This window comes from Notechis scutatus, chromosome 4 (genome assembly GCF_049901735.1).
Source record: "Notechis scutatus isolate UNSWTSFEM ecotype Mainland chromosome 4, rNotScu1.2, whole genome shotgun sequence".
NCBI lineage: Eukaryota > Metazoa > Chordata > Lepidosauria > Squamata > Elapidae > Notechis > Notechis scutatus.
This window is the reverse complement of record NC_142012.1, coordinates 50523915-50549948: the sequence shown is the minus strand read 5'-3', so window position 1 is coordinate 50549948 and position 26034 is coordinate 50523915.

Genomic DNA, 26034 nt, shown 5'->3' with positions numbered 1-26034 from the left:
AAGGGCAGAAGCCGACTGGGCAGTCAGAGGAGGACCCAGGCCCATCCCCTCTCCATCCTAGGGCATGCAGGGAGGAGAGGATAAGGAAGAGATGTGGTCTCCTCGGGAGGAGAGGGCCTTGATCCTCTTCATGGGCTGCAGCTGTGACAACTGAATAAAAGGATGGAGATGTGTATGGGCAAACACTAGAAACAAAGCATGGAAATATCTCTAGTTAGTGGTTCCTCTCTTAGTTTGGCGTCCTTCCCAATGTATGTTATTTGTGAACGTCCTCCAGCCCTTATCTTGCCTGGTTTGTGTTGCTTTTTTCCTTCTTCTTGTAACTGTTTGTGTGGGATTTTTTTGTGTTCCGTCAAGAATATTTGGAGCTTGGAAGTAAAGTGAAGGAATAAAAGGGGATTCACCTGTTTTCTGTGACTGTGTTTATTTTGTATCCCACCCTGGGTCATCACATCATCACTGCTAACACTGCCAGTGCTAGACGCTAATGCTAGCACTGACGATGTTACCTAGTTTGAGTAAGAAAACATCTACAAGAGGACAACTAAGCTGAGAAAGCACCAAGGACTCTCATTTCAACCTTGAGCTACAAATATCGAATAAACCTTCTATACTGCAACCCAATTAATGGTCTTGATTCTCCTAACAAATGAAGGGCCCCAGTAAAATGTTCACACACTGGCTGGGTAATAAGGTTTCAGACTGACTATTTGTATACAACATGAAGTATTTCCCACTTTCCTACACAAAATATTCCCTTCTCCCAATGGGTAAGCAATGTACTGGTTGATTAAAGTTCAGTTTCTTGAGGGCCCAATATTCTCCTTTGCCTGCTATGAGGTAAACCCATTTAAGTTCAAATCCATTCCATGCGGGAGACCTGAATTCAGAACTTTTGAGGAGTCTTCTCTGGGGGAAGCAAAGTTTGCAAGGAAGTTGGGGGCGCTCAGAGTTGGCTTCCCAGGTCCCTGTTCCCTTCAATGACTTTGACCCTTCATGCCAAAAGGAGCAGAAATGCTTAAGTTTTTATTCCTCCGGTGGGTGACTCTAAATCAGGGGTTTTTCTATTGTGTCTACCCAATTATGGGTTATTCAGGGGGCTCCTGAATTGCTCTCCCAGGGCAAGATCACAAAAAGATTTTTTGTTCTGGTTGTCTTTAAAACAATGAACATAGTAGAAGACCAGAGAATAACAGGGTTGGAAGGGACCTTGGAGGTCTTCTAGTCCAACTCCCGACTTATGTAGGAGACCTTATATCATGCCGGAGAAATGGGGGTCCAATCGCTTCTTGAAAACCTCCAGTACCCACAATTTCTGGAGTTGTTTAAGCCATGTTCTCTAGAGCCATTCAATGATTATGTAACCCTCAGAGTAATTTTAATGTCAGGATTCCGGCAATTGCCCTAATTAAATCATGAGCCTCGGCATTAGCCTGTATGAAGCCAACTCTAGCATACATAATTTACAGTCACCTGTGACCCTGTTTTTCCCCTCCCCCCGGGTGTGTCATAAATCAGGTTCTCCAATGAAGCAAGTTCAATTAAGGATGTTCGCAGGCAGAAGATCCGGTAGTTTAGTTACAATCTTTGTAAGATAAGTGTGAAATGTGTTTCTGGTTTTAAACTGCTGCCCTGCTCCTTCAGGTTTCCTCCCTCTCCCCTTATTTATGGCAACTCTAAAACAGGTATAGGAATGCTTTATGAGTTGACATTTAAGTTGTGGGGTGATTAGCAGCTTTTTTCTTTTTCTGAGACTTCAACAATATACACGATATACACGTTACACCATTTCTCCTTTTCTTCTTCAAATGCTGGACTTTGCCCCAACATTCTTACAGAGTCAATGTTACAATTCAATGAAATAAAAATTTCACTTCCATTCAAGGAGTTTAGCATTCCTTGGCTTTGCAATTCAGTTAACTTTCCAGTCTGTGTTCTACATCTCCCAAAATGGAAGTTTCATTCCTAAGATCAACTTTTGGTGTTAGGATTGTGCAAAATGGCTACGAGTAACTATCGGTCCCTCCCAACGGCTGCTGTATTATGGAGGCTTTTCTACCTGAATAAGCCTTATTTGGGGATTTCAAAGCTAAGAGCTGGGTTCAAATCAGGAGTGTAATTACATAGGCTTATGGTTTCTACTTCCAGAACTCAAGAAATATCCTTCCTTTCCTGGGGTGTTATAATTCAGATAAATGATATCTGAATTCAGGGGAGGGGGGAATTGTATGATGAATCTGTTGGTGGGTCAGTTAAAAACAAGAAGAAGTGGCCTGAGTTTTAAATGCTCTGATTTCCTGGCTCGGAGAAGTTAAATGAATGTGACAGGAGCTTGCTGTGTGAATGGTGCATTTCACCACAAACAGATTATACAAAATTACCCTACAAGTGGCAGTTGACAGCTGCAGAATAGGCAACACAGAAAGGCTGTCATATTCTTCCTTTGTCAAGCTTTGTTTTTTGGATATGAATTTATTTGATGTTGTCACTGCAGGGTCTTCCATCAAAAACAAACAAACAAAACAACCCCTGTCCACCAACTCTAACTTGATATTCAAAACTGTATATGCAAACACTTGGAGCACGATTTACTCAAATTAATTCGACATGGGAATTCTATCCATTCTATAACCATAAGGTGGTTTCATTCCATTAAAAAAAAAAATATGTAGCCATATTTGCAATGAAAATGAAAAGGAGCCTCGGTGGTGCAGTGGTTGAAATGCAGTATTGCAGGCTAATTCTGCCTTCCACTGTCAGGAGTTCAATCCTGACCAGCTCAAGGTTGATTCAGCCTTCTGTCATTTCAAGGACGGTCAAATGAGGATCCAAATGGTTGAGGGGACAAGAGGCAGAGTCTGTAATCTGCTTAGAGAGGGATGTACTGTGAAGCTGTATATAAGGGCTACTGTTAAGTTGGAAGGAAGGAAGGAAGGAAGGAAGGAGGAAGGGCCATGGTGTCCTAGTAGTTAGAATGCAGTATTGTACATTGACTCTGCTCATTGCCAGCAGTTTGATCCTGACCAGCTCGAGGTTGACTCAGCCTTCTGTCATTTCAAGGACGGTCAAATGAGGATCCAGATGGTTGGGGGGACAAGAGGCAGAGTCTGTAATCTGCTTAGAGAGGGATGTAAAGCACTGTGAAACTGTATATAAGGGCTACTGCTAAGTTGGAAGGAAGGAAGGAAGGAAGGAAGGAAGGAAGGAAGGAAGGAAGGAAGGAAGGAAGGAAGGAAGGACCATGGTGTCCTAGTAGTTAGAATGCAGTATTGCACGCTGACTCTGCTCATTGCCAGCAGTTTGATCCTGACTCAACCTTCCATCCTTCCGAGGTGGGTCAAACCCAGATTGTTGGGGGCAATTGTCCCTACACCTAGAGTGATTTTTCTGCCTTTCTTTTGCCCAGGGCTACCACATATTTTTCAGGGTTTACATGCATTCAGTGTCAATAGTCTAGAGCATAAAATACACGTGTGTTTAACAAGAGTTGAAAAGGGACCTTGGAGGTGTTCTAGTCCAACCCCCAGTTCAGGCAAGAAAACTGAGGATGCCAAACTCTGAGTAGAAATCCTGGGAAAGGTGTCAGAATAATACTTAGAAGGGACCTTGGGGTGAACCCTATACCATTTCAGAGAAATGGTTGTCCAGTCTTTTCTCAAAAACTTCCAGTGATTGAGCACCCAGAACTTCTGGAGACAGGCAGTTCCACTGGTTAATTGTTCTCACTGTCAGGAAATTTCTCCTTAGTTTTAGGTTGCTTCTCTCTGTTCAGTTTCCATCCATTGCTTCTTGTTTGCATTCTGCTTCTTTGGAAAATACATTGTCCCCCTTTCTTTGTGGCAGCCCCTTAAAAGCCTGTTGCCTATCACACTCTTGAGTAAAGCATGTGAGCCATTACCTCCTTTCAGTGGTCCATGAAAGTACATCTATAGTATGCAGATAATAAAGTCAAAAAAGGTGACCAACATTTTTACAGAACTATAGATAAGTTGAGGCTGGGTGACAAGGAACGGCTGGGAGGGGAGGGGCCAGGTGAGGCGCCCCTTGATATGAGTGACATTGAGTTGGCCACGCCCACCCAGTCACATGACCACCAAGCCCACCCACCCAGACACATGACCACCAAGCCACACCCACCCAGACACATGACCACCAGGCCACGCCCACCCAATAAGCCACGCCCACAGAACTGGTAGTAAAAAAAAATGAATTCCACCACTGCTGCTAAAGGTTGGATCCTTTCCTCCAAGAGAGCACCTCTGACTCAGGGAGGAATTGCAGACCTTTACTAGAGGCAAAGGCAGAGTCCTAGCAGAAAGCTAAAGAGGGAAAGGAGTGGGAGAAGAAAAGAAACAAGAGCCCTCAGAAAGCATTGATCTTTGTCAGTTGTGCCCTCAGTTCCACCATCTCTCTCTCTCTCTCTCTCTCTCTCTCATACACATACAAACACACACCCCTGAACAATTTCACACAGACCAAATCTCCATCCATAAAAATAATACAAAATCTATACCGTGTCTAACTTCGCTGACCCTAGTTTGCTCTTCCAATTTACTAAGTCCAGCTATTTCTGCTGGCCGAGCTGTTTTCTCTCACCTGGCTTCTGCCCAACTTCCAAGAGGATAAAGGCAAAGGCAGAACGGAGAATGTCCTTCCCTTGGGGAAAAAGCCCACCTCATTGGCTCTCAGCATTGGATTTTCCTCAGCTTTCATTTTTTTCCCCCTACCCAATAAATACCAAGATTGAGAAGTTGGCTCTCTTTGCATCTGTGTATTCCTCTCACATTCACTGTCGCTACCAAAGTAATGTAATTTAGAGTGCATGCAGGTGACTTTACTGCTAATCCTAATCCAGTTATCCTGTTCAAGAGAAAAGATACCATTAGGTTTGAGAAATGTTTAGTTATCCAGGCTCTAATCCACAAAATGCAATTCGGTGGTAAGAAAAATAAGGCTTTGCACTTACCAAAGGCGCAGAGCCAGAATAATCTCAAAAGTGTTTTTTCAAAAGGCATCTGGACTTTGTTTTTCTTTGAAGAGGTTTCTCTTCTCATCCAAGAAGCTTCTTCAGCTCTGACTGGATGGTGGGGAAGGGAAGGATTGACACTTCTTGCAGTCATCTGGTCATTTGCGTTCTTTTCAGAGGGTCATTGAGGCCACTTGGAGTTTTGTGTCCTCAGGGTCACCTGCAATGATGCAAATGAGTATGCAGCCTTCTTGGAACTGGTAAAAGGACCATGTTGTAGATTGGAGATAGATGATGTCATATCCCTCCCCCTCTTTCTGAGAGAAAGCTGTTCAATTTTGACCTAGATGGCCTCTGACCCTCTCTTCCAAACCAATAGTCCTCTCTATCCAAAATGTGGACTTCGTTGTCTTCAAAAGAGTGGCCTGTGTCTTTTAAATGTGGGTGGACCGCTGACTCTAGTCCTGATGGGTTTGTTCTTCTATGTTTACCATGCATTTGTGAAGTGGTTCTAAGAAAGCTCCACACCTCTTTGCACCACTTGGGTGACCCTGAGGACACAGATAAACCTCCAAGTGGCGTCAATGGCTCTCCAAAAGGATGCAAATGACCAGCTGCCTGCAAGGAGCAGAAATCCTTCCATTCCCCTCCATCTAGTCAGAGCTGAAGAAGCTTCTTGGATGAGAAGTGAAACCTCTTCAAAGAAAAACCGAAAAGTCTAGTTGCCTCATGAAAAAAAGCACCTTTGGGACAACCATGACCTAGATAACTGAGAATCTCCACAGACATTTGTCTGGAATGTTATAGGGTCTCCTGCTTGAGCAAGGGGATAGACTAGAGCAGTGATCCCTAACCTTTCTTATAAAGTCGCGCCCGGTATCCCCAACCTTTTATGGCGCGGCTCGGTACCAGATATGCCGCTATTTTGATGAAAAAGTGCTTCCGTGACCTCACCGGAATCACTTTTTCATCAAAAAAGATGGCGGGCGTAGTGCCCGTGAGCTTTTCCGGTAGAAATGGCTTTCTACCGGAAAAGCTCATCGATAGCGATGTCGCCATTATCTGGATGAAAGGCCCGGTGAGCTTTCTACCCGAAAAGTCACCGGAAGCACTTTTTCATCAAAAAGATGGCGGCGCCCAGCAAACCAGCGGCCCGGTAGGGACTTTGTTCCATCGACTGCACCGTCCGCTGACCGTGGTTGGGGACTCCTGGACTAGAGGACCTCCAAGGTCCCTTCCAACTCTGTTATTCTGTATTCTATCTTTTACATAGGGCCTTTAGCACAAACCCTCCAGTTAGTACCCAGTGCTGGCTGTATCATTTCCAATGAAAACATTCTGGGGAGGGTCACTCAGATCTGTTGTGGCCTGCCAGCGGCCAGCAAAGCTGGCAGCAGACTCGGATAGTGAGGAGGTTGGGGAGGAACTTGGCCCAGTCCTGGAGTCTGGGGAAAGCTCTGATGGATGCTGTGCTTCAGAGGCAGAGATGGGGCCAGGGCAGTCCGACATTTCCCAGCTGCCTTTGGAGTCATAGATAAGTGGGGAAGAAGAATAGCTGGAGTCTGTTCCAGATGTGCGTACACGCAGAGCTGTCAGGAGAGGAGAACAATTAAGGAACAGGGGCCAGCTCGGAAGGAAAGGCACATGTGGACACTGAATGACCCCTCCCTGGGGAATCAAAGAAGCAAAAAGGGAGTGGTGGTTGCAGGAGACTATTAGTTCATATTTGTTTTGGAAGATTTGCTTATCAGAGTTCATGCCTCACAGAGACTCCTTGCCTGATATTTAAATTACAGCCTTGCCACTGGAAGCTCTCGGCCTCACAACTATCCAAGGACTGATAAGGTCTGTTCTTGCAATTAACCCTTGGGAGGATTATTGCCAGGACTTTTCTGCATGTAGATGACATGAATTCATAGTAACTAAATAAAGAGGGTTATTTTCAGGACAAGGAGGCTTGGTTCTGGCTAAGCCTGGGTCAGAATAAGGTCTCAGGTTGTCTCTTCCATACTTGGTGAGCATTCGAGTGTGGAACATACAAAACAGTCAAGCCCCACCCTGAGCCAAGCTACCAGAATTCGGCAGGGAAAATGGCAAAGTGTTCTCAGTCTTCCTTTGCAGAGTAAAAAGCTGTAAAATTCGACATCAGGAGAAATATCTAGAGCACTAAGTGAGTTCATTGACATTAGACGTTACCCTTCAAGAGTAGCTAAATACATGGAGTTTTTCCACAGCTAATCTTAGGTCAAGGGGAAAACTCTGTGGAGGGCAGAAATTGAGCTGTGGAGGCATTTTTTTTTAAAAAAAAAAATATATCAGCTGATTTCTCATAATTAGCTCAATAGTGCTTTTTTTAAAAAGCCATTTGAATTAAACCAAATGAAATCAATCTATATTACGGTCACAGACTACCATAAATTTGGATTAAATTTTAATAATTCTCTTTTTGAATTGTTGGAGCGTAAGACATTAGAGCTAAAAAAAAAACCGGACAAAGAAACAGGAATGAGGTATTGGTGTAAAACCAATGTAAAATGTAGAGAGTACGAACAGATTTTTTTTTTCCGCTCTGACAACAACAGAGATTGTTGAATGAAAATGAACCACTGTGGGAACTTCAGAGCAAATTCTTCAGGAAGCACACAGTTGTGTTATTGTTCAGTTGCTAAGTCGTGCCTGAGTCCAACCCACCAATCTTAGGTCTAGCAACCTAGATTCCAGAACTAAGGACAAATTTCCTGGCAGTTAAGAACAATTGACCAGTGGAACCGCTTGCCTTCAGAAGTTGTGGGTGCTCCAACACTGGAGGCTTTTAAGAAGGGACTGGACAACGATTTGTCTAAAAAGGTACATAGTTTCCTGCTTCAGCAAGGGGCTGGACTAGAAGACCTCCAAAGTCCCTTCCAACTCTGGAATTGCAACTCTGCTATTCTTCATAACCCATGAGGCACAGCATGCCAGGCTCCCGTATCCTCCACTGTCTCTGACTCTGCCCAAATTCAAGTTCCTTGCCATCTCCTATCTAACCACCTCATCCTCTGCCGTCTCCTTCTTCTTTTGCTTCCCACCTTTCCCAACATCGGGGTCTTCTCCAAGGAGTCTTCTTCTTCTTCTCATTTGGTGGCCCAAGTATTTGAGCTTCAGCTTCAACTTCTGTCCATCCAAAAGGATGGTCATGATTGATCTCCTTTAGGAAGATCGCACATTAGCTATAGAGCAGAGAACTTAGAGATCATGGTCCAGAGCCAGATGTTGTGGTCTAAAAAGAACACAAATGACCAGCTGTCTGCAAGTGTTCTGAAGCACTAAGCAGATTTTTTTGTCCAGGCAAAACCCCTTTTATTAAACGAGGATGATTGTCTGGCATTCACCTGCAGGCAAAGGCCTGGCAAACTGTCTTTTGAGGGTGTCATTAGGAGCACAGACCTTATCTAGCTTGGAGAGCTGCCAAGTAAATATTTCCAAACGCATTGTTGACAAGGAAGGACTCAGCACAGAGTCTCTGAGATGCACAGACAGATCTTCACACTGCTGGAACGAAGGAATTGATTCCTGAAAAAGCCCCCCTCCCCTTTTGCTCCTTTTTTAATCCCTATGGGAGGGGCCATTCAACATCCACCTGTGGCCTTGCTCACATGTCAACCATGAGATCTTAATTGCTCCTTCCTTTTAGCAGCTCTTCACATGCACACACTGGGAACAGGCTCCAGCTGCTCCCCCGCCTCACTGCTGTGTGAGCCCAAAGGCAGCTGATGACTGCCAGCTGGCCCCATCACTGCCTCTGATGCAGAGCTCTCGTCTGAGCCTTCCTCAGCCTCCAGGACTGGTCCATGTTCCTCCCCAACCTCCTCACTGTCCGACTCTGATGCCAGCTCCGCCAGCCACAGCGGGACACAACAGCCAGGAATATAAATCCTTCCATTCCCCACCATTCAGTCAGAGCTGAAGAAGCTTCTTGGGTCGGAAGTGAAGGGAAGGGGAGGGAAGGACCAACAACTTCTGGAGGCAAGCTGCTTCACTGGTTAATGGAAAGGGGAAGGGGAGGGAGTGGAATGGAATGGAGGGGAGGGGAGGAGGACTGACAACCTATGGAGGCAAGCCATTCCATTGGTTAAAGGGGAAGGGGGAAGGGAAGATTTGGGGCTCAAATCTCACTTAGAGCCTACCCTCCATTTCAAATAATTTTCGTATCTCACCATCTTACCTTCTGCAAAATGTTGGAGCAGCAAATGACAGGTTTGAATCACCGCTTTTGGATGTTCATGGATAATTTATTTTTCTATTTGCCTTTAATGTTTTGACACCGGTCAAATGCTCACTGACAATCATTAAGCCGACGGGGAAGATTAGTCTCAACTTTTCAAGCATGGCTGGCATTCAAAAAGGCTGGGAGGGTGGGGGTCTCTTGCTGATAAATACTAAAAGCTCCCTTAACCTGTAAAAGAACCCAACCCTCCCAGGTTCGCCCCGTTTATTAAGGCTGGGCACTGAATTGAGGGGGAGGGAATTCATGGTGGTGACTCCGGTATATTCACTGGATTTGATAGGCCAAAGTGACATGAAGCATGGAATCCATTTAGCACCTGCCTGACACCCACCAGAGTGAAGACAAATTAGGTTGGAGGGTATCTTCATTGTAAATATGGGCTCTTTTTACACGAGTACTCTTAAGTACTCTCACAATCCTCAAAGACTCTCAACAGCCAAAAAAGCTAACACAGTCCTGGGTTGTTTAAAGAGAGGCACAGAATCAAAATCAGGTGAAGTATCTGTACCACTTTGTAAAGTCTTAGTAAAGTCACACCTGGGATGCTGCATCCAGTTTTGGTCACTGTTACAAAAAAGGCATTGAGACTTTGGAAAAAAAGGTGCAGAGGAGACCAACTAAGGTGATTAAAGCCTGGATACTAAAACATATAAAGAACGGTTGCAAGATTTAGGTATGGGTAGTCTAGTGAAAAGAAGGACTGTGGGGGGACATGATAGCATTTGAGAAGCTGCCACAAAGAGGAGAGGGTCAAATTCTTTTCCAAAGCACCAGAAGGGAGGACAAGAGACAACGGATGGAAACTAATCAAGGAGAGAAGCAACCTGGAATTAAGGAGAAATTTCCTCACAGTGAGAACAATCAACCAGTGGGACAGAAGTTGCCTTCAGAAGTTATGGGTGCTCCATCACTGGAGGCTTTCAAGAACAAATTGGACAGCCATTTGTTTGGAATGGTCTAGGGCAGGGTGTCCACCTTGGCAACTTTGCCTGAGGATTCAACTCCCAGATTTCCCCAGCCAGCTAAGCTGGCTGGGGAATTCTGGGAGTTGAAGTCCTCCAGGCTTAAAGTTGCCAAGGTTGGACACCCTGGTCTAGGGTCTCCTGCTTGAGCATAGACTAGGGTTGGACTAGAAGACCTCCAAGGTACCTACTGGCTCTACTCTGATTGTAATAACAGACTGGCAAACTGCTAAACTTTAACTAAGTCTCTCTGCTTTCTTTCCAAAGAACCAGAGTTTTCTTCGAAGCTCTTTTATGACTCTTTCGAAGACCGTTGTGTAGATATGCAGCCTTGCTTTCCCAGAAGTGTGTCCCTTATCTTGCCAAGATAAAGGACCCCTGACTTATTGGGGAATCGCAGGATGGGGGTTTGCCTCCTCCCGCTTTAACCAGGGGCATCAAAGCAATGTATTGTAGAAATTTTTTGGGGGTGGTAGGGACAGCCATAGGGTGATTTAATTCACGCCATACCAGAGGTCCAGATAATGGATGCTTCAAAGACAAAACAGGGTGAAAGCTGAACCCATTGATTGATCGTTGTCTGGAACATTTAAAAGAGAAATGGTACTTTCCAGGTATCGACTTGGGGAATAGCGTTCAGCTTAGGTAAGCAGAAATACTCAGGCAAGGGCGATATTTCTCCAGCTGCTTCAAACGCTTCGGAATTCTTCGTGCCACTTTTAAACAGACTTCGGTGGATAATCGCTGGATCATGTTACCAAGTCTTAGCAGCCAAATAGATAGATAGATAGATAGATAGATAGATAGATAGATAGATAGATAGATAGATAGATATCTGAAACCACTCCCCCCCTTTTTAAAGGATGCAAGCGGATTTAAATGTAGATGTGGCTGATTTTAGGAAAAGGGTATTGTCCCAGTGGTTTGCTTTCAAGGGTCAAAAATGGAGGAGGACCACTCTAGACATAGCCACTATTTTTCGTACCAGTTTAATTGACACACTTCATTCCTCCCCCTCCCCCTGCCCCCAATAAAAACCATGTGGGTGTTCTAACATTATATTTTGTAAATGGGGGGGGGGGCGGGAGGGCTAAAGCTAGAAGTTGATAAAATTACACCAGTTACTGGGAGAGTCGTGATCTAGAAAAGACCCCAGTGAATCTAGATGGCAGGATCAACTTTCCAAAACTATGATTAGTTAAGTTTGGTTTTAGAAGTGGAAGTGGAAGTGGAAGTGGAAGTGGAATAGAATAGAATAGAATAGAATAGAATAGAATAGAATAGAATAGAATAGAATGGAATGGAATGGAATGAATGGAATGGAATGGAATGGAATGAAATGAAATAGGATAGGATAGGATAGGATAGGATAGGATAGGACAGGACAGGACAGGATAGGACAGGGATAGGGACAGGGATAGGAATAGGAATAGGAATAGGAATAGGAATAGGAATAGGAATAGGAATAGGAATGGAATGGAATGGAATGGAATGGAATAGAACAGAACAGAACAGAATAAATAGAATTTAGAGAATGGAATGGAATGGAATGGAATTGAAGATAAGATAGGATAGGATAGGATAGGATAGGATAGGGGATAGAATAGAATAGGATAGGATAGGATAGGATAGGATAGGATAGGATAGGATAGGATAGGATAGGATAGAAGATAGGATAGAATAGAATAGAATCCTACATGATAATTCTCTGAACTCATAACTCTATCTAAGCCCATCTAAAGCACATTATCCTTATGATGAAAACTGAGAGCTATGAACTGAATATTTCATTTTTTTTCATCCATTAATAATGACTCTGTAATAACCCTGCAGTTTAAACAGGATTGAGATAACTTCTCTGCTGAAATTGTAAAAAGGAAGTTCCATTTGATAAGGAATTCTCTGATTGCAAAAGCTATTCTAACGACAGTCACTGCCAGTAACTTTGAAATTGCCCTTTGAAAATCTCGAACTTACACTCAGAGACTTCTTCATTGTGGAAAAGAAGAATATCGCTTCCCATGTCCTTCATCGCCGCTTTTCTCTGAGGAGCCTGTTAACACAATGATCTACAAGTTACTTGATGCTAGGAAACCAAGAGAGATCTATTCCTTGGTGGAATAACCCCATGCAGATCAAAAGATGGTCAGACAAGATGGCTAAACGGGCACAGTGGGAAGGTTCTCTCAGGTAGAACTGATTATTATTTTTTTACTGTAAAGGGTAGGTTTCACTTCAGGTATAATTGCTCTGAATTTTCTGTCTACAAAAGCATTGTGCTCGAGTGCTTTACAAAACTAGGAATGGGATGGGATGGGATGGAATAGAATAGAATAGAATTTAGAGAATGGAATGGAATGGAATAGAATAGAACAGAACAGAACAGAACAGAACAGAAGAGAAGAGAACAGAACAGAACAGAACAGAATAGAATAGAATAGAATAGAATAGAATAGAATCAGAACAGACAATAAACTAGAATAGAATAGAATAGAATAGAATAGAATAGAATAGAATAGAATAGAATAGAATCAGAACAGACAATAAACTAGAATAGAATAGAATAGAATAGAATAGAATAGAATAGAATAGAATAGAATAATGAAGAAGGGGAGAGGAGGGGAAGAGAGAAGATAAGTTTATTGGTCAAGTGTGATTGGACACACAGGGATGATGTGCATAAACTCTCAGTGTACACACAACTAGTGATAAATCATGATCATAATCATAAAATACAATAATCATAAATCATAAAATACAATGCTCAATGATAGTCACAAGATACTAAATAAAAGCAATCAACATAAATCATAAGATACAACCAACAAAGTGATAGTCATAAGATACCAACAGGAGAAGGTAATAGGAATGATGAGAAGAAGAATAGCAATACAGCCCTAGCACGTGGCTTGATATCCAGGGGCACAAGACGGTGTTTAGTTGTTTAGCAGATCTCAAACTATTTGCGAGACCTCATCTTCCAATCTTGACATCTATAGTTCTGGACCACAAATTAGTCTACAGTTTGTGCCCGTTTTAGCAACAAGGTGAACATCCTTCTCTTCACATCCTAGACCAGGGAGATCTTCAAATTTGACAGCTTTAAGACTTGTGGACTTCAACTCCCAGAATTCCTCCTCCTCCAGTCATGTTAGCTCAGGGATTCTGGGAGTTGAAGTCCACAAGTCTTATGCTTGCCAAGTTTGAAGACCCTTGGTCTAGACAATGTATCACAATGCCGGTGGCACACCTGGTACAACTTCTGGATGGTCTGCGGTCTCTGCACGCCAAGCTATGAAATGCCCTAAAGTAGGAAAAAGACACAAGTGATCTCTCAGAGGTATCTACAATCTTTGCTTACTTGTGATTGATCTCTTCTTAGGATTAGAAGATGAATACCTGAGTGCAAAATATGTGAGTAACCAGCAGAAAAAGTGCAAGGCGAAAAAGATCCCTCAGATTTTATTAGTTGTGCCTGCTGTATTTCCCAACAGACCTCTTATTCCATCTGAAAGGGACCACTTCTAGATCTTCTCATCACTTACAGACTGTGTAATTCACTTAACAACTGGAGTAATTCGCTTAACAACCAGGGTTTTTAAAAAAGGTTGCAAATAAGGCATGCCTCGCTTAACAGCTATCAAATTCTGCTTTCATATTATCATATGTTTTAGCTTTCAAGTCCCCTAATCATCTTTGTTGCTCTTCTCTGCACTCTTTCTAGACTTTCATTTTTTTATATCCTGGTGGCCAAAACTGGATGCAATACTCCAAGTGTGGCCTTACCAAGGCCTTATAAAGTGGTATTAACATGTCATGTGATCTTGATTCCATCTCTCTGTTGATGCAGCCTAGGACTGTGTTGGCTTTTTTGGCAGCTGCCACACACTGCTGGCTCATATTTAAATGATTGTCCACCAGGACTCCAAGATCCCTCTCACATGTAGATGTTGTCTCGGCTTCTCTTGTCCATAATTTTGTTTTTGAGCATGTCACCCAATTTTTACTACTGGTTCTGTGGGCGTGGCTTGGTGGGCGTGGCATGACTTGAGGGACGTGGCTTGGTGGGTGTGGCAGGGGAAGGATACTGCAAAATTCCCACCCCACACCAGGGAAAGGATATACTGCAAAATCTCAATTCCCTCCCCACCCCACTAACCTGCTTTCCAGCTCCATTCTCCTGTGCAGGGCAACCAAAGGAGACCCAGCCAATCAGCTAGGACTCAATGGGAGGCAGGGAATAGATGGGGGCAGGCCCAGTCAGAGGTGGGATTTGCTGGTTCTCTGAACTACTCAAAATTTCCACTACCGGTTCTCCAGAACTGGTCAGAACCAGTTGAATACCATCTCTGATGTAACCAATAAACATCAAATAGACCATTAGGATGCAGGCAAATATGTGGGGGGAAAGTGGCATCAAAGAGAACAACCACGAAGCAATGCAAATAAATTTTCAATTCGTTTAGGGGAAAAAAAACACAGGGAAGTAGTGACCTGTATTAACATTCTAAGGAAGGAAAGCAGAACAAGTCAAACTCTGACCAATGTTTGCAGTCTGGATTATTAGCCAGCAGTGACATATTTGCAAAGAACTCATGATTATACAAAATATTATACGGAAAAATATCAGCCTTCCCCCACCCCACAAAAATATCTGGCATGTTTGACAAGATAATGTGAAACATATAGTTTAGGAACGTAGCATAAAACTATGCCACAAAAACATCCGTAAGAGTTCTTGTTTTTTCTTCTTCTTGACATGAGGTTGAATATTCAACATCCTTAAGGTCGTTAGCATATTTCGTGCCACTGCTCGGTAACTATCACATTAAAATTAAATCATGTCGACGGAGCAAACTTCTAACGTAGCTAAACGGCAAGAAATCTTTAAAGCCATTGTTCCAGTCTGAGTTTGCAGGGGGGAAAAAGCTACCAGCGATTCCAATAAGTCTAAAATTATTATAAAACTGTCACATTTCTAATATTTCATATCACTTGTGACCATAAGCTCTGCAGCTATAAAAGCCGAGTTTCTTCTCTGTTCCATATACGAAAGCGATGCTTTGCGTTTTTGCTAAAGTTTTGGATGGCAGAAGTGCCTTTAATTATATTTCAGATGACTCTTAGTAAGGAATTCTTAAGCTCCGGTCAAGGTCATTGCATCACTTTTCCTGCTGAGCTCAAGATTATCAGTCTGTGATTGCTATTTCACTGACATAGTATCTATGCTAGGCTACAGGAAGACCCTATTATGGGGGAGTTGTTGGCGGCATCAGATAACATCAATTGTCCCTAAAGGTTTGGATGTGATCAACTGACATCAATTTCTCCTTTACTATTCATTAAAGGTTGGCTATATATATATATTCATGTGTGTGTGTGTGTGTGTGTGTGTGTGTGTGTGTGTGTGAAGAGAGGGTCTGTTTTGGGGGAGAAATGGAATTGACACAATTGGTGGCTATTACTACCTCCCTGGGCCCCAAAACTGTTTGTTTAAACTCTAAGGAACCAAAATGGAAAGGAGAAGACTCGTCTTCGTGGATCACTGGTCTTGTTAACAAGTATAAAATAGAATAAATTGTCTCTGAGTGATGCCACGAAGGGGAACAGTCTGTTCACATAATTCTGATATTATAAAGTTGCAGTTTAACAATAGCGGCATGAGAATAATACCACTTTAATCCTTTGAGGGGCCAACGTTTCCAATACAGGGCATTTTCTTAGTTTTGTTGTACTTTGAGACAATAAAACTAAGGGCCACAACAGACTACAAAGTTGTTAGAGATCTTCTAGTCCAGCACCCTGCCTGATACCAACAGTTATCCAATCTCTTCTTCAAGACTTTCAGTGATGAAGCACCCATAACTTCTGAAGGCAACTTCTATTTCACTAGTTGATAGTCCTCATTGTCAGAAAGTTCCTCCTTAATTCCAGGTTGCTTCTCTCCTTGATTATTTTCCATCTGTTGCTTCTTGTCATGCCTTCTGGTGCTTTGGAGAATAATTTGATCCCCCTCCTCTTTGTGGCAGCCCCTCAAATACTGGAAGACCTCTATCATGTCCCCACTGGTCCTTCTTTTCATTAAACTAGACATACCCCATTCCAGTAAACATTCTTGATATGTTTTTGTCTCCAGTCCCCTCATCATCTTTGTTACTCTTCTCTTTACTCTTTCAAGAATCCCAACATCTTTTTTATATGGTGGAGACCAAAACCAAATGCAATATTCTGGAGGCAAGTCATTCCCCTAATTAATTGTTCTACCTGTCAGGATATTTCCCCTTAATTCTAGGTTGTTTCTCTCCTTGATTAGTTTCCATCCGTCGTTTCTTGTCTTGCCTTCAGGTGCTTTGGAGAATAAGTTGACCCCCCTTCTTCTTTGTGGCAGCCCCTCAAATATTGGAAGATGCTATCGTGTCACCCCAGTCCTTCTTTTCATTAAACTAGGCATACCCAGTTCCTGAAACTGTTCTTCATATGTTTTAGCCTCCAGTTCCCTGATCATCTTGGTTGCTCTTCTCTTCACTCTTTCTAGAATCTCAACATCTTCCTTCAGATTCATTCATATACAATGAAGGCACAAAAGCAACTTATCTACATGTAGGGTTAAGCTGATCTTCTTTGCAATGAGATGATGATCAAATGGAGGCTGTAGGGAGCTCTCAGCTTACCACTATTTGTTTAATGATGGTTCCAAGTTATGCTGGTTTCAGAAGAAGTGACTTATAGCCTGTCCTCGGAATAATGACCATCGCTTGTACCACCCTCGCAGGCACAACACATGATCCAAATTCAGGTGGTTGGCAACTCGCTCATGTCTTGGCATAGTTCTGGCATCTTGCCATCATGTAATTGCAATCTGCAATCAGTTTCCTAGCTAGTTTCTCATAAGTGAAGTCAACTGGGAAATCTGGATTTCCTTAATGGTCATGATGATTTGCTCAGTGAGCTTTTTTTTTTATGTTAGTTTAAGTATTCTTGAAACCCTCAAAGACTCTCAACAGCCAAAAAAGTTAACACAATCTTGGGTTGTATAGAGAGAGGCACAGACTCAAAATCATATGAAGTATCCGTACCTCTTTGTAAAGCCACATCTGAGATACTTCATGCAGTTTTGGTCACCACATTAGATGGTGACCAAAAGATGTTGAGAGATTTTGGAAAAAGTGCAAAAAAGAGCAACTAAGTTGATTAAAGGACTGGAGACTGAAGCATATGAAGAACGGTTGCAGGATTTGGGTATGGCCCAAAAGAAGGACTAGGGGGGACATGATAGCAGTATTCCAGTATTTGAGGAGCTACCACAAGGAGGAGGGGGTCAAATTATTTTCCAAAGCACCAGAAGGCAGGATAAGAAGCAATGGATGGAAATTAAGGAGAGAAGCAACCTGAGATTAAGGAGAAACTTCCTGACAGTGAGAACAATCAACCAGTGGGACAGAAGTTGCCTTCAGAAGTTATGGGTGCTCCAACACTGGTGGTTTTCAAGAAGAGACTGGAGAGCCACCTATCTGCAATGGTCTATGGTCTCCAGCTTGAGCAGAGGGCTGGACTGGAAGACCTCCAAGGTCCCTTCCAGCTCTATTCCAGTTCTATTCTGCAACCAACTCAACCAGGCATTGCGGGCATCTGCGTTAGACCTCTATCCATGGCAAGCAAATGCCTGGGAAAGTAAGCAACTCTCCTTTGCATCCCTTTGCCCCCAAGGGAAGAAGGTTAAAAACAAAACAAAACAAAGCTATTGGTATCTGATGCCTTGTCTGGATTCCAGTCATGTCATACCAAGCCATGAGCATATTGCTTTCATGCTGTAAACTTCAACTCCTTCTATCAGAGCCGGGAACATGGCCTCTCTTTTATTATTGCTTAATTCCAGAATAAATGTTGCCGTCACTCTTTTTATAGAGTTATGAACAGTGCATTTATTTACTTGGAGAAGAATGCAATTTTCTCACATTTGACAGACCATTGCTCATGCTTTCCATTGTCACGGCGTTAGTGAAATGTAGCATAAGCTTTAAATTTTCAACCAGTGCCCAATCAATAAGAGGAGCCTACCACCCGAATAATGGCTAGGAGAAGAGTTGGCCAAAATCTATTCCATGGGTTGAATTCCGTGCAACTTGCAAATGTCACCCCCACCCCTCAAAGGGAATGGATGGATCTTCGCACGAGCAAAAGGTTGCCCTCCTCCATCCCGCTGGGCTCTAATGAATATATTTCAAATGGAAGGAGCCGATTAAATAAATTTTATGTGCTGTATCAAAACGGTCATATTAACATTATTTGTGAAAGCCACAAGTCCCGAGTAAATTGCAAGGAGCTTTGCACACGTGGTACGTTTAGCAAGAATAAGGGAGGGTCCAAGGAGCATCAATCTTGCAAGCTGTCAACGTGCTGCAAGAAGGATATGGACGCTTTTTCTCCCCTCCATGTTTCCATGACAGGAATGAAATGGATTGGTTGGCCTGGTTTTCAAATGCATCAAATTAGTATCCAAACCAGGATTTATGGCTAATACAATAGCTAAGGAAAGTGGGGGCCGTAAATTGTAATAAACACTCCTTTATCTTTGCATTTCTAGGTGCCGAATATGATAAGATCATGATTACGCACGCTCTTCTTCTCCGTAGCAGCTATTTTTTCCTTCGGCCATATTGTTTGCTATGCAGCTTGGCTTTGGCAATGAAATGTTCCCTCCTGCACGATGTTTTCATTAATAATAATAATAAAAACGAGCTCCAGAGCCCAACAAGAGGCTTGGCCTTCATCGTGCTGAGCAAATTGAATGTTAGCTGATAATAACAAGATGAAGGAGATGTTTGGAAATCACAGCTGGGCCGAATCCCAGCCTCTCTTCAGAATACCGCTGCTCCATAGAGAATATCTTAATTTACTACCCCTGTGTCTGGTTTGCCAATTGCACAGGGGCAGATAGGAAAGCACTCCAGAGGATTAACATCATTGCCCAGAGGATCATTGGTTGCCCTCTCCTCTCTTTGGAAGAGCTTCGTAGCTCCCCAAAGATCCATCTCATCCTGGACACCCTTTTTTTTTTTTTTTTAATTATGACCATCTGACAGACGGTTCAGGACAATAATAAAAACAAGGACAAACAGGCTGAAAAACAGCTTCTATCCCAGGACAAGTAACTATTGAATTCTACTGTATAGGGCAGTATTAATGCAATATCAGGGGTTTTCAATTCAATTGTATAGAATGTGAAGGATATGTGCTTGTGTTTATTTTCATAGTCATAATATACACTGAAGATGGTATTTAATTTCATTGTAAGAGGTGTAATGACAATAATGTAAAATAAAGTAAACTAAATTAAAACTAAAGGAGGTGGAACAATTCAAGAAGAGAAGCTAGTCAGGCTACCCACTAGTTCTCCTAGCCTTCTAAAACATTATTGCAGAAATATATGCTCCTCCCCAAGGTCTGATTATACCGTAGATTTTTTACAAATTGCCACAAAACAGACAGAAGATATTAGAAACACCAATCAAGCAGAACACAGCAAACTCCAAGACCAATAAACACAGACCAGATCAGAGCACCAAGCATCTTTAGTACAGAACAGTTGAGCTAAGCCACACCCAGGCTCCTTGCTGTCCCCTTCTTGTTCACACAGCAAATACGGTTTCAGTTTCCAAACAGCCCTCAACTCTCTCACACACTGACAGGATGCTAGCCAGAGGAATACCGATGGATGCTGGTAGGCAGAGGCAGAATTTTTTTCTCCTTATTTTCCTCCCCCAAAACTAAGCCCGACCACATAGTTTCGTAGCGAAGTATGGTAAAAAGTTCTTAAACATGGTAAAAGTTCTTAAACATGCAGAAGTGTGCACTAATATATCCCGAAGTAGGAAGGTTAGTATCTATAATTGGCGGATACCACAGGTTTTCTGACCCTCCTGCTTTTACGTAGACAGATTTTCCTTCTCAGGATGAACCTGGAGCTGCTTGAATTGATTTCTCCACAAGGCTGCTGGAGAGAGTCCAGTATGGATTGCCACAGGGTGATGCTTGTACATCATCAAAAGTACATTATTGCCCCCTAGGAGAGAAGTCTGGGAGGCAGCAGGTAAAATAAACAACAGTTTTATTTTCAGTTTGTGCACATACGGAATGTAGAAAATGCTTTGTTCCCAATCATGTCTCCTTTAGCATTGATTATTCAAGGCTTCAAGATTTGACTTTAACTGGCCATGTGCTTTAGGGAGTTTACACACACACACACACAAAAGGACATTGTAAGTAAAACATTATTTCATTTGATATTTTACAAGACGGGGCGAGGGGAAGAAGAAGATGCCTATTGCAAAGAGCAAGATTTTTTTGGTTTCTCTGTTTGCAGAGGGGGCATTTTTAAGGCAAGACTTTGCATTAAAAATTCAAAAAAAAAAATGGAAGAAATATCCTGTTTAGCGGTGGGTTTAAAACAATATGTAAAAACCAGTCCCAATCCTTACATTAATGAGAAAGTGTTGTGTTAAAATAAATAGGCAGCTTTTGGGGGGGAAAAGCTTCCTGTAGCCATTCTGTTTTTTTGTTTTGACAGTAAATTGAAGGGTGATTGAGTGGGAAAATATACCTTTGTGGTAGTTCATTTCAGGAATTAATAAAATTTCAGTTTCTTGGGATTTCCCAACCACGGGGATATGCAGGGGTGGGATTCTCCCGGTGCAACAACCGGTTCGCTAATCACACGCTTCTCATTAGGTAGCCTAAAGTCTTTGAGCTTCAGGATCTAGTCCTTCCAAAGGACACTCAGGGTGGATTTTCTTTAGGATCGACTGATTGGATCTCCTTGCAGTCCAAGGAGTCTTCTCCAACACCACACTTCAAAAGCATCAATTCTTAGGTGCTCAGCCTTCCTTGTGGTCCAACAGCCACACATTACTCCTGGGATGACTGTAGCTTTGGCCATAGGTTAGGAATAGACCAGTGGTGGGATTCAAATTGTTTTACCACTGGTTCAGTTTGCGTGGCTTGGTGGGCATGTCTTGGTGGGCGTGCTTTGCCTAACACGCGCACGCAACTTTCCCTACACCAGCTGAGGCCTTCAGCGCCGATCAGCTGAGAGGATAAAGAAGAGAAAAGCACAGGTGGGTGGGAAGGCCAAACCTGCACTTTTCCCTTCTTTTTACTCTCAGCTGACTGTCAGAGGATGTTTTTCCTCCTCTCAGCTGATCGTCGGCTTTTTTTTTTTTTTTTTACCACCGGTTCAGCCAAACCAGTCCAAACCGTTAGCATAAACCCCTGGAATTGACTGTCACAAATTTTTTTTTACCTATATGAATGCCTAAATTCCCCATAAATCTTCAATCTAAGGTTGTGTCAACGGAATGCCTTGCCTCCAGAAATTGTGCGTGCTCCAACACTGGAGTTGTTTTTTTAAAAACAATTTTATTAATTTTAACAACAAACAAAAACACATAAAACATAAAAACATCATCTTTCCTTCATAAGTTTACAGACAGTGTATCGGTTGGTTTACCACTTTTTTTGTTGCATCCATTTCATAGTCTCCATTGTAGTTATATTACATAATAGCTCATATTATCAATCAACAATTATATAGCCTGATATCATTATTAAACAATCATTTGACTATAATTTTATTAATTCATACTTTAACGAGATAACTATAATTTACTTAATTTATTTTATAACAAATCATAAAATCATCCCAAGTCTATCTTAATAAAATTTTATAAGGATAGTATCAAAGAAAAAAAAAAGAAATATATATTCATTGTTTCCTAAAATTCTAAATATTCTATTATTATATTTTATTATCTAGCCATTGATAGAAAAGGTCCCAAACTTCATAAAATTGTTTATCTTCTTGTTCTCTAATTTCAAATGTCAATCTACTCATTTCAGCACATTCCAATATTTTCTTAATAATTTCTTCCTGTGGCACTGGAGTTTTTAAAGAAGAGATTGGACAACCAGTTTGTCTGAAATGGTATAGGGCAGGGTCCCCAACCACCGGTCCGCGGACCGGTACCGGTCCGCGGAACAAGTCTTACCGGGCGCTGGTTGCTGGGTGCCGCCATCTTTTTTGATAAAAAAGTGCTTCCGGTGAGCTTTTCGGGTAGAAAGCTCACGGGAGCACTTTTCATCAAAAAAGATGGCGGCATTACTTTTCGTGAGCTTTTCCGGGTAGAAAGCCATTTCTACCGGAAAAGCTCACGGCAAGCGCTGCCGCCATCTTTTGATGAAAAAGTGCTTCCAGTGAGGTCACCGGAAGCACTTTTTCATCAAAAAGATGGCGGCGCCCAGTTGATGCCGGTACCGCGGGCGCTCAGCTGATGCCGGTACCGGGCCGGCATAAAAAAAGGTTGGGGATCACTGGTATAGGGCCATGATGACACATGCCACAGGTGGCACGCAGAGCCATTTGTGCCGGCACGTGAGCAGCAGGCAAACTTACCTCACTGCACATGCGCGCACCTCATAATTGATTTTTGGTGGGTTTTAAGGTTTCTGTAGACTTTGCAGGCCGAAAACTAGCCCCGTTTCGTCACTTCCTGGTTTTTGAAAAATACCGGAAGTGAGGAAACGGGGCTAGATTTTGGCCTGCAAAGCCTGCAGAAGCCTTCCTCAAGCCTTTGGGAGGCCGAAAAAGGCCTCAAACTGTCTGAAAATCACGCACAGTGCAGGTAAGGGGGCGGCAGGGGTGGGGGTGGGGTGGATTGTGTGAGCATGCATAGGGGGTGTGGGGGGACATGCATTGCCTTCTGATGCTAGCATGCGAGCATGAGTGAGCACATGCACAATTTTTGGCACAGGAGCCCAAAAAGGTTAGCTACCACTGGTATAGGATTTCCCGCTCGAGAAGGGGGTTGGACTAGAAGGCCTCCAAGGTCCCTTCCAACTATGTTATTCTACTCTATTCTAAAATCATTTCCCAGCCCCATAAAACAAAGGTTTATTTGCTTCCATCCAGGGCACAGTGTGCAAATTTGGAATGCAGCACCATAAAGTCATGACAGAAATATATGAAAAGGGGACACCATATGCTCCACTTTCCACAGACAAACAGATTAGAAAGCAAAAACTGGATGGTTTCTTTCCTGAGGGAAATCCCCATTTTTTTTCAAACCCTGATCTGGGGGGAAGGAAATTTCTTTGCCAGGTGGGATGCTGGTCACAGGGCTGTTCAGGATGCAAATATTAAAACACGCATTACGGGTGAGGAAACTACGGCCTCGCAAGACATAAACGCTCGAAGATGAAATTAAAAAATGCAAAGCAGGGTTCAACCTTTAGGCCCAGATGGTTGGTTCCCTCCTCTCTTTGTTTGTTTGAGGGGGGGGGGATTCCCCCCTCTCAGAATGAAATTTGATATTCAAACTTTTCAGTGAAACTAGATGATAATTTGGGATGAGCTGTTAGGGAGTTGTAAGGGAATTCTCCCAGGGTATATTTGAACTGGAGATTGGGGCACAATTACAATGAAGGGCAAATTGGCTTATTGACAGGTGAGGAAGGGCTAAAGAGGGGAAAGATTACAACACACACACACAGAGAGAAAGATTTATGGAGAAGGGAGTACTGGCAGTCCTTGATTTACAACGGCATTGAAAAATGTGATTTTTACAATATAAATTGTAAAGATACAAGCAACACGGTTATAGTCATAAGTGAGAAGAGATAGGTAATAGGAAGGATGAGAAGAAGAAGAATAGTAAGACTGTATTACTATTCTTCTTCTCATCCTTCCTATAACCGTGTTGCTTGCATCTTTATAATTTATGTTGTTTATTTGTTTCCTATTCTGATTTGATTACTTTGACTATCAGTAAGTGTTGTATCTTATGATTCTTGATGAATGTATTTTATTTTTTCTTTATGGATACTGAGAGCATATGCACCAAAGACAAATTCCTTGTGTGTCCAATCACACTTGACCAATAAAGAATTTATTCCCATTTTATTCCATTCCATTCCATTCTTCATTATTCTATTCTATTTATTCTATTCTATTCTTTATTCCAATATTCTATTCTGTTCTGTTCTGTTCTATTCCATTCCATTCCATTCTTCAATATTCTATTCTATTCTACTCTTTATTCCAATATTCTATTCTATTCTATTCTATTCTATTCTATTCTATTCTATTCTATTCTATTCTATTCTATTCTATTCTAATTTCTACTCTATTCCATTCCATTCCATTCTTCATTATTCTATTCTATTCTATTCTATTCTATTCTATTCTATTCTATTCTTTATTCCAATAGCCTATTCTATTCTATTCTGTTCTGTTCTATTCTGTTCTATTCTGTTCTATTCTGTTCTATTCTATTCTGTTCTAACCATTTTTCATACTTACTGCCATTGCAGCATCTTCATAGCACAGAACAGTTGAGCTAAGCCACACCCAGGCTCCTTGCTGTCTCCTTGCTCAAACAGCAAACACCATTTCAGTTTCCAAACAGCCCTCAACTTTCTCACACACTGACAGGACGCTAGGCAGATGAATACTGGTGGATGCTGGTAGGCAGAGGCAGAATTTTTTTCCCTTATTTTTCTCCCCCAAAACTAAGCCCCACCATATAGTTTTGTAGCGAAGCACAGGTATCCAGCTAGTTCTTCCTCAAGGCAGATGGACATCCTGTGTTCCCGTAGCTGTTATAGATGCAGTAAAGCTTCCTTAAGAGCCTTCCAAGTCTTCCAAAGAAAGTTAAAACTTGACCCAAGTAAATAATTAAAGGTAAAGTGGCTTTTTTTTCCATTTTGCTTACCTGAGTAAAGTTTTGGCTGCCCTTCAAAAATCCAAATGTTGATGGCCTTAGGCTTTCTTCCCTCCATGGGCCGAAAAGGACATTTCCCATCTCCAGAAGACTCTACTTGTTGGTTTAAGAACTCGGCTGGAGAGCCCAATTCCATCTTTTTCTCTGTGTGCCACCATCTGCCCACTTCTTCACCTTCTAGATACCGCTGAATAATTTTACCGCAGTAGAAAAAGAGAACAAAGATATCCCAAGATGTCTTTGAGTCTTCTGTCGTTGCCACAAAATGCACCACGGTGGAATTAGATTGCAGAGTGGACAAGCAAGTTGTAGCTGGAAAAATCTCTGATTTACTTAGAGAGACCAATTTACCTGGCTAAATTATCACTTTTATCATCTGGAAGGCCTTAGCATGTGGGTCATCTAAGCAGGCTGGCTGTCTGAGTTGGTTTTGGGGGGGCATTCTTATTCATGCTTGCCATTTTAATCACAGTTTAAGAGAAACCAATTGCTCAGACTAGAGAAAATAGGGGTGACCAGGGGTGACATGATAGCAGCGTTCCAATGTTTGAGGGGCTGCCACAACGAAGAGGAAGTCAACTTATTTCCCAAAGCATCAGAAGGCAAGAAACAATGGACAGAAACTACTCAAGGAGAGAAGCCACCCAGAACTAAGGAGAAATTTCCTAATGGTGAGAACAAATGTCCTAATGGTGAGAACAAATTGTAATAGTAGATGTTGCCTCCAGAAGTTGTGGGTGTCTCCATCACTGGAGGCTTTCAAAAAGAGACTGGACACTCACATCTGACATGGTGTAGGGTCTCCTGCTTGAGCAGAGGGCTGGACTAGAAGATCTCCAAGATCCCTTCCAACTTTGTCATTCCATGTTCTAGACCAGGTGTCTTCAAACTTGACAGCTTTAAGACTAGTGGGCTTCAACTCCCAGAATTCCTCCTCCAGTCATGTTAGCTCAGGAATTCTGGGAGTTGGAGTCCACAAGTCTTAAATTTGCCAAGTTTGAAGACCCTTGTGATAGATGATGGATGGATGGATGGATGGATGGATGATAGATAGATAGATAGATA